This window comes from Ictidomys tridecemlineatus, chromosome 6 (assembly GCF_052094955.1).
Source record: "Ictidomys tridecemlineatus isolate mIctTri1 chromosome 6, mIctTri1.hap1, whole genome shotgun sequence".
NCBI classification, from domain to species: Eukaryota; Metazoa; Chordata; class Mammalia; order Rodentia; family Sciuridae; genus Ictidomys; species Ictidomys tridecemlineatus.
Window position 1 is genome coordinate 158,023,495 of NC_135482.1, and position 9,097 is coordinate 158,032,591.

The 9,097-nt window shown below is 34.5% G+C and overlaps 1 protein-coding gene across 2 annotated transcripts in view; it reads left to right on the forward strand.

Moving 5' to 3' along the window:
• Positions 1–8,858, forward strand: part of LOC101974441 (purine nucleoside phosphorylase LACC1) — a 57,722-nt gene extending 48,864 nt beyond the window's left edge. The window contains exon 8 of one of the 2 annotated variants that reach the window (XR_005732083.2): positions 2,437–8,858. The gene's annotated coding sequence lies outside the window, so the exon portion shown is untranslated. The remainder of the gene's footprint in view (positions 1–2,436) is intronic. The other variant, XR_013423344.1, reaches the window with a different exon arrangement.
• The last annotated feature ends 239 nt before the right edge of the window (positions 8,859–9,097 follow it).

The window sequence follows — 9,097 nt, forward strand, 5'->3', positions numbered from 1 at the left end:
CACTCAAATTACTAATTTCACTCTATAGGTTCTTAAGAAAACAACAATCCTTAATGCTAGGCATTGCAATAGACATAATCAATTCACAGCAAACAATTCTAGATTAATTCTAAGCACTGCAAAACACACTTAATCATGATAGGCTAATGACAGACATTTCCTCTGCATGCTAAATTCAAAAGTCCTAAGCCTTAGGCTTTAAGTCCATATGATGCACACTAACTCAGACTGCGGTGACCAGGTCCAGAATCAAGGCAGGCTTTTCCTGGCATGCAGTGGACGACTGGTTGAGGAGAGGGTCCTAGGGAGAAGTTGTGGCTCTCACCAAGGTCCAGACAAGGCTGTGGAGTTTGAGAGCTGTGAGGTTCACACAGAGGCTCAGGAAATTATGACAAGTGATAGGATGTCAGGTCCTTAGCAGGCTTTCCAGCTTGAGTGCATCCTTGTTTGGGCTGGCTGAATTCCTGTTCATTTGCTCTATTACTTATACTAAATTTGGGGGCTTTTTGACCCCCCTTTCAATCCTTATCAGCTACCACCAGATTACTCAGCGACATCATTTACCCTGGGGTCAGAAACAACTGAGCTGGTGGTCTCCACCCTGATCTTATCCCCTTTCCCTCTTATCAGGAGAGGACAGCCTGCCAGGGACTTCTCTCTGTTTAACAGAGTGAGGGGAAGCAACTTGTTTGAGGACATACTGGAGGACTCTGTGGGTGTGCCTAGTGAAACTGCAGGTTTCAAACTGGAGTTTTTAAAACCGAGTTGCTTAGGCTCAGGCCTAAGGCCTTCCTAACATTCATCCAGCTATTCTACCACCAAAACTTTCTGTTCATGCCATGAAACTTCTAGACTCGCTAGGAAGGAGAAAGCAAGGGGCAAAAGTACCAGGAAGTTTTAAAGATGCAGCAGAATTCAGAGCTGGTAGAAGAACCATTCTTGGCTCCCCATTTGGAAGCTGTGACTCATTAATGCAGCTGGATTTGGACCTGATGGACCTGGGCATCTTCATTTGACCTGTACACTATTGCCAATGCCCCTTGAAAACAGCCCCAGAGTTGTACTAAAGGACCTTTTAAAGCAATACGTGATTCTCAAGCCAGAGATGATTTAGCACTTTAAAGAAGCCATAAACCCAAGGTACTTCTCACAATTTGGCATTTTGGAAAGAAAGTCCTGTATTTTTTTAAAAAAGATAAGGAAAAAAGGCTGATATATAGAGCTACTGGGTATTTTGTCTTCCTTTTTTCTTTTTCTTTTCTTTTTTTTTTTTTTGATGTAGCTCTTAAAAATTTTGTTTGCTGTAGCACTTTCTGTTTATAAAAATTTGTTCTGATGTTATTAGGTAACCATAAGCAGTAATCAATTCTTAAATACTTTGTGAATCAGAACAGTATCAGTGAACTATACAGCTCAACCTCTCTTTTAATGATATTATTTGTTAAATTTAATTGTATTAAAATAAAAATGATACATTTAAATAACAGAAAAGAAGAAAAATCCAAACTATGATGTAGCAAGAACTTGTGAATTCTTTATCAAAGAAAACATTGTACAACTACTAAAAGAAAATTACAGTTGCAGGGCCCAAACATGAAATTTAGTGGATAAATTCTAAGATTCTTTTAATCAAAATACTATGAACCTATCCATTTTACTATTTTCAATTGTATAAAAAGTCACTTCATGTTAAATTCAATTTTCTAGGTGTTAAATATGTCCATAAGGAAAATGATTTCTACACGTTAAGTTTGAGTCATTATATCAATCATCTCCAATAAAGTTAATTTGTAAGAATGTATCATTAAAATCTGGACTATTTATCTACACGCTTCTCTGGGTTAACAAAAGGAGTATTTAAAATTAATCTTTTTTATTTTTGTAAATTAAGATAAAACATGAATCAAGAATTTCCAACTTGAGTTGGGCAAAGTCGGAGAGGAGAGAAAGCAGATTATGTGGCAATTGTTTCTCTGACACCTGTAGTTTCTAGAACCATTAAGAACATTTTTATTAAAATTAATTTAATAAAATTTAATATAAAATAAATTATGTCATTTAAATATAAATTAATTTTCTTACATTTAATTTAAGTTTATTTTATTAATTTTGTTTTTATTATATTTAATTTAAATTTATTATTTAATTAGTATTGTTTATTAATTTAATAAAATTAATTTGTATTTATGTTATATTTTAAAATTTACTAAATTTTATTTAAATTAATTTAATAAAATGTAAAGAAATTAAATAAAATTTAAGATAAATCAGATTATTTAATATGAATACATAATTTAATATAAATTTTTATACAATTAAATTAATTTTAATGAAAGTGTTCTTAGTGGTTTTGGAAGCTGCAGGTGTCAGCTTTTCTTTTTTATTTCTTTTTTAAAAATTTTCTCTCAGTGTCAACTTTTTTTATTTCTTTGCTAGGAACATGTGGTTTATCTTTTAAACCTCCAGCAATTTACAAAAAAGAAAAAAAGTACTAGTTGTGACTTTTTTACATAGTGCGGAAAATGTACCTGAAGGAAATGCTCATCATCTTTAGAAGAATTTGTATAAAAAGGAGGAGAAGAAGGTTTTTTCTGGGGCATTGCCAGTCCCCTACAACTCTGCGGATATGGTTCTCTGTGATTTCATCATGCATATAGGTTGATGTGACCATCACCACCACAGCCAGGAGACATACTTGCATCCTAAGTATCACTGAAATCACTTCCATGACACCAGCACCAGCTATTTAGAACTTAAGAGTATTTCTTTAATTTTTTTTTCAGCCCATTATAAAAAGTCCTGACTTGATGCTTAGTTGTATGAAGATGTTCTTATTTACAGTTGGAAGTTGTACATTGAATAACTTATTTATAATGCCATTCTTATGTACATTTAAAGAATGTTGCCCTAGGAGTTCATTTGACAAATGTTAAACTGCCTCCTGAGCCTTGTGCAATGTATCAACAGAGATGATCCTCTACGTAGAGCAGAGCTACATTTCGGGGAATTCCTCTGTAACTTGAAAACATGTTAAATTGAAAATGCATGTACCACACCTAATGTTCTGCAGTGTGCAGATGGGGCTGATAGAGAGCTGTCACTCACTGGTGCTGCCCTGTCAAGGGGGTGTTGTATTGCATATTGCTAGCCCAGGAACAAGTGAAAATTCAAATCTAATGTATGAGTTCTACTGAATGTCTTTTACTTTTGTACTACCATAAAATTTAAAATCTTTTTTTTAAAGAAAAGCATTATTAGTTATTGTGATAATTAAATTCAAGCACTTATATATTCTCTGGCTGACTGAGAGAGTTATCAACAAATTGGAATTTCCAAAGTAGAATTATAAACAAATTGAAATTTCCAAAATCACATGGTGAAAGTTAATGTGTATTGGCTAAATATTCCTAATCCCATCCTTCAGTTTTCCTTCAGTGAAAGTTTTATCCTATTCATCAAATATTATCTTTATAATGAAGTTATTATTTTAATATCATTTTTGTGATGCATTTCTGTACAGGCAAAAATAATAGTTTATTCTTAATGGGTCAAAGAAAAAATAGACAGGGTAAAGGAACTTGAATACTCAGCATGTAATAAAGGGGGAAAATAAAACACCATATTCAGAATGCACAAGAACTCTGGGACAGGATTAAAAGAGCATACCTGAGTGTCATTGGGATAGAAAAGAATGTGGAAATACAGGCTGACAGCATTAAGAACATTTTCTTTTTTTTTTTTTTTTTTTTAGAATTTTAACATTTATCTATTTTTTCTTAGTTCTCAGCGGACACAACATCTTCGTTTGTATGTGGTGCTGAGGATCGAACCCGGGCCGCATGCATACTAGGCCAGCGCGCTACCGCTTGAGCCACATCCCCAGCCCTAAGAACATTTTCAATGAGACAGTAAAAGAAAAATGTCCTTATATCAGAAATGAGGGAGCATCCACATAGAGGGGGCATATAGGGTCCCACTCAAATAGACAAGATCAAAATAGAACCTAAGATACACGATAATCAAAATACCTAACATAGAAAAGAAGGAAAGAGCACCAAAAGCTGCAAGAGAAAACCATCAGGTCTCATTTAGGAGCAAGCCAATAAGGCTCACTTTTGACTCCTGAACTCAGATCCTAAAGAAGAGCAAGGCCCAGAATGAGATATTCAAAGAAAGCTCTTAAAGAAAAATTTTGTCAGTCAAGATTTCTAAATCCAGCAAAGCTCTTTCAAAATTGATGCAGAAAGTATAACTTTCATGTAAAGTTAAGAATTTATGATCACCAAAGAATGCTCAAAGATAAACTACAGAAAGATATACCCAAAAATAATCCCCAAAGCTCCTAAATAGATGGTGACCATGAGAAGAGCAACCAACTAAATGAAAATTAAGACAGAATTAAATGTAGTAAACAAACCTAAATATCAGAAAACTACAAACACATATCCATAATAACCCTGAACACATCTGTTCTCAACTCCCCAGTTAAATGACACAGATTAATGGGTTGGATCAAAAAACAAGATCCAACCATGTGGTTTACAACAACCTCTATCACCAGCAGACAGCTCATCCAAATATAAAATTAATAAGGATTTTTCTGACTTTAATACTATAAATCAAATGTACCTAATAGACTTCTACAGAGTATTTCACCAGAAAAAAACTGAATTTACCTTCTTCTGAGATCATAATGGAATAAAACTAGAAATAAATATAAAAAGAAAAGAGAGCTACATAAGCACATGGAGATTTAACACCATTATTTTAAATAAAATATTATCATAGAATAAATAAATGAGAAAAGAAATCCAGAAATTTTTAGGAAACAAATAAGAGATAGAAGACATCAAAATCTCTTGGACAGTAGGAAAGCAGTTCTAAGAGAAAAAATGAGCACGTACATTAAAAAAATAGAGAGATCCTAAATAAACTTATGTTTCACTTTAAGGCTTTAGAAAAGGAAGAGCAAATTAACTCCAAATGATTAGAAGACAGGAAATAATTAATAGCAGAGTCCTAATTAATTAATAGAGAATAAAAATATACAGGATCAATGCAATAAAGAGATCAATGCAATATAGCTCAATAAGATTGATAAACCCTTAGCAAAATTAACAAAAAGAAAGACCCACATAAACAAAATTAGAGATTTAAAGGGAGATATCATCACAGACACTTCTAAAACACACACAATCATTAGAAACTATTTTGAAATTTTATACTCCAATAAACTAGAAAATCCAGGTGATGCCAACAAATTTCTGGACAAATATGACCTGCCCAAGTTGAACCAGGAAGACATAGAAAACCTAAACAGACAAATATCAAGTAGTGAAATTGTAACAGCACAAAAACTTCCAACAAAGAAAAGCCCAGGACCAGATGTATTCTCAGCCAAACCTTTAAAGAAGAACTAATACCGGTAGTTCTCAAATTATTTCATGAAATTAAAAGGGAGGGAACATTCCCAAATACATTCTGTGAAGCCAGTATAATCCTGATACCAAAACCAGACAAAGACACATCAAGGAAAGAAAACTAACAGAACAATATCACTGATGAATACAGACACAAAAATCCTAGATACCAGCAAGCCATTAAAAAACATCAAGAAGATAATAGACCATGATCAAATGTATTATCCCAGGCATGCAAGGTTGATTCGGCATATGCAAATCAATAAATGTAATTTGCCACTGGAGCAAAATTAAGAACAAAAATCACATAATCATCCCAATAGATGTAGAATAGTCCTTTGATAAATTTCAACACATCTTTATGTTAAAAACATGAATGGAGAAACTAGGAAAAAAAAGAACTTACCTCAACATTATAAAGGCTTTAGATGACAAACCCAAAGCCTGTATCATACTGAATGGAGAAAAACTGAAACCATTTTCTGTAAAAGCAGGAACAAGACAAGGATGTTCACCCTCACAACTTCTATTCAATATAGTTCTTAAAATCCTAACCAGAACAATCAGGCAAGAGAAGGAAATTAAAGATTTACAAATAGGAAATAAAGAAGTCAAACATTCTGTTTACTGATGACATGAGTCTATACTTAGAAGGCCCCAAACACTGCACCAGAAGACTAGAGCTGATAAATTAATTCAACGAAGTAGCATGACACAAGAGCAGCATTCATAAATCCATAGCTTTTCTGTATTTCCACAGTGACTCTTCTGAGAATGAAATCAAGAAAACCATCCCAATCACAATATCCTAAAAGGATTCCTGGGAATTAATCCAACCAAGGAGGTGAAAGGAACCAGAAACATGTGAGAAAGACCATGAGATGGTTTTTATATAATTTATGTCCCTAAAAGGTTTATAGTTGGAGGTTTGGTCCCCAGTAGTAGTGTCTAGCTGCTGGGACTTTAAGAGGTGGGTGCTAGTGGAAAGTACTTAGGTCCTCAGGGATTGCATAGTTCTCCTAGGACCTCAAGTCGTCCCCAGTGGCTCTTTGGATTCCCATCTTGCAATATGATCTGTCATTCCTGTACATGCTCCCACCATGATGCTATCTGCCATGAGGTAAAGTAGCAAGAGGGGCCCTTACCCTTTCCCTTGCCAGAGCTGGTACTACCCTATTTGGACTTTCAGCCTCCAAACCTATGGGCTAACTAAGTTATTTTCTTGATAAATAAACAGTCTCAGTTATGCTGTTATAGTAACAGAAGAGTCTCTAACAGAACACTAAGCTAAAGGTCTCATATTCTAAGCTAGATTCAGTTATATTGAAATAAAAGTAAATAATTTGAATTTTCCAACCTTAGGCTTTATGATGGGGCTGAAACGTCACATCTACCAATTCAATAGGTTTGAGGTCACCTCGTGTTTTAATTCTTGATTAATATTAAGCTCTCCATTATCTGAAATTGTTTTAAAGAGTAGAAAGAGAAAAGAAAAATGATTTCTCTCAAATAATTGAACTGCCATAATATTGAAAATAATTGTGTTTATTACTAATGATATTTTTAAAAACTACATTATCTGAAGTAGATTAGACTTATATATATTTTTTATCTTAGTATAAAGTGAACCTGACTGCAACCATCTTGAATTGTAGCCACCATGGGTGCCTCTGAGAAACCTCTGGCCTATTTGCCTTATAGTTACCCAGACTATGACAGATTAACAAAATCGCTAGAGAGGTACGTGAAGCTTTACGACCAGACCCTAGTACTGTCAGCTCCAGGAATATGCCTGACATCTTTGATGTTAGCTTGTGATAAGTCCAGGTATACTTCTACTTGGGTGAAAGCCACTCTTTCTAAGCCCACATTGATGTGGATCCACTAGTCTTGTTGTCACTCTTGACCATGGTTGTGTCAGTAAGTCCCCAGTAACTTGTACTCTGTGCAATCTGGGATCTATTTGCCTCTTTCTGTGGTCTCTTGACAATTCTCAACTAATGCAGTCACTTCTTAGACACTGGATTCTCCTGAAACTATAACTCAAGGTGTTATTTATCATGTATAAATATTTTGAATCTCATGATAAACTTAAAAAGTTTAGAAAATTTTTCTTTTATAAGCTATAGTTAAAATTATGAAGTTTAAATATAAGCACTCTTAACCTACAAATTATATTAAAATATATTTATATGATCACCATCTGTTTCAGCCTTATCTCCAGCTGAGCTTAGTAGGTACTCTCTACAATCTGTAGGTTTAACTATTTTCATTTGCAGCTGTGTTTCTGAGTCATGATTATTTAATCATCCTGATTAAACAACAGGATGAGCCATTTGAAATGTTAACCATAGTAAGCCATGATAAGACTATTAATGTCAGACATAATGAGATTATTTATGTCAGGTTTTATATCAACTACACTTTTACTGAATCTCAGGCACATAGAAAGGTGAAGAGAAAAAGGATTTGAAATGACTTGTTGATGTTGCTTTGAAATCATTTAATCCTACAAGTGAAGATTTAAACTAGTCTCTGTAATAACTAATATTTGAGTTTTGCCTCAAAGTATTTGACTCAAAGGAGCCATGAAAGGGAGCACTGTATTTTAAAAGGAAAAATTAACATTTATTTGATCTATTGCCATGGATATAAAATTTGCTTTCCTAGGAGAATAAAACTGTTTCTCTATACTAGTTAACTTCTTTTAAGAACTTGCTTGTATGTTTGTGGGAGGCCAACCTCACGGGTAACTGAGTTACACTCCCCAGCTGGGTGCTGAGGCACTCAGTCACAGAAATGGGTGTGTCTTGCTACAGCCCTATGGGTGAAGCTATGCTCACCTGTTCCTTTGTAATATTCCCCCTTGCCCTGTTTAGGATAGAATGTTCCATGGAAGTGCCTTGTGTGTGTCCCCTCCTCTTACTGTGCCCTTGGGTGTGGCCTACCCAGGTGTCAGTCAACATGCTGACAGTGGATATCATGAAGATAGATTCAGCCCCCTGAAACCTGACCCCTTGCCCCTTTTGAATAGCTTCTCCTCAATAAAAGGGGTCAGCACCTCTCGCTCTCTCTTTCTGCAGACCCTTAAGGTCAGAGGAGCTGTCACAGCGACCCCAAAGTAAAAGGTATTTGTGTCTCTTGTGTGGTTATTTCGTGCAGCCCAGTTAGCCCAGTTTAACTAGAGTGACCCCTGAGCCTTTTAGTTACGAGAACAGAAACCCGGCATATGTTGGCCTTATATGATGTTGTAACTTTAACTTAGTCACAGTAGAAAAAAAGAATGTATAGACAGAAAAAGGAACAAAAATAATATGCATTGCAATACTCTAAAATATGTTATTTAATAAGAAAGAAAAATGATTGTTACCTTCTGGATAAAAGAGAAATCTGTGTGAAATATCTGGAACATTAAACATATAGCAACATTACTGTGAATATTAATATTTGTGGGCTACTATGAAGGCAGTTATAAAAAGCATGATGTAATAAAAAGTTTGAAAACAACCATTTTTACTATCTCAACAATTTAAATTATTGAAAATTTGATTGTTTCTTTTCTAATTTTTTACTTTGTAGGGTAGTGGATACAACAACATTGTTAAAATGTAAGCATAATGGGTGTTGGGGCTGTGGCTCAGTGATAGAGCACTCACCTAGCACATATGAGGCCCTGG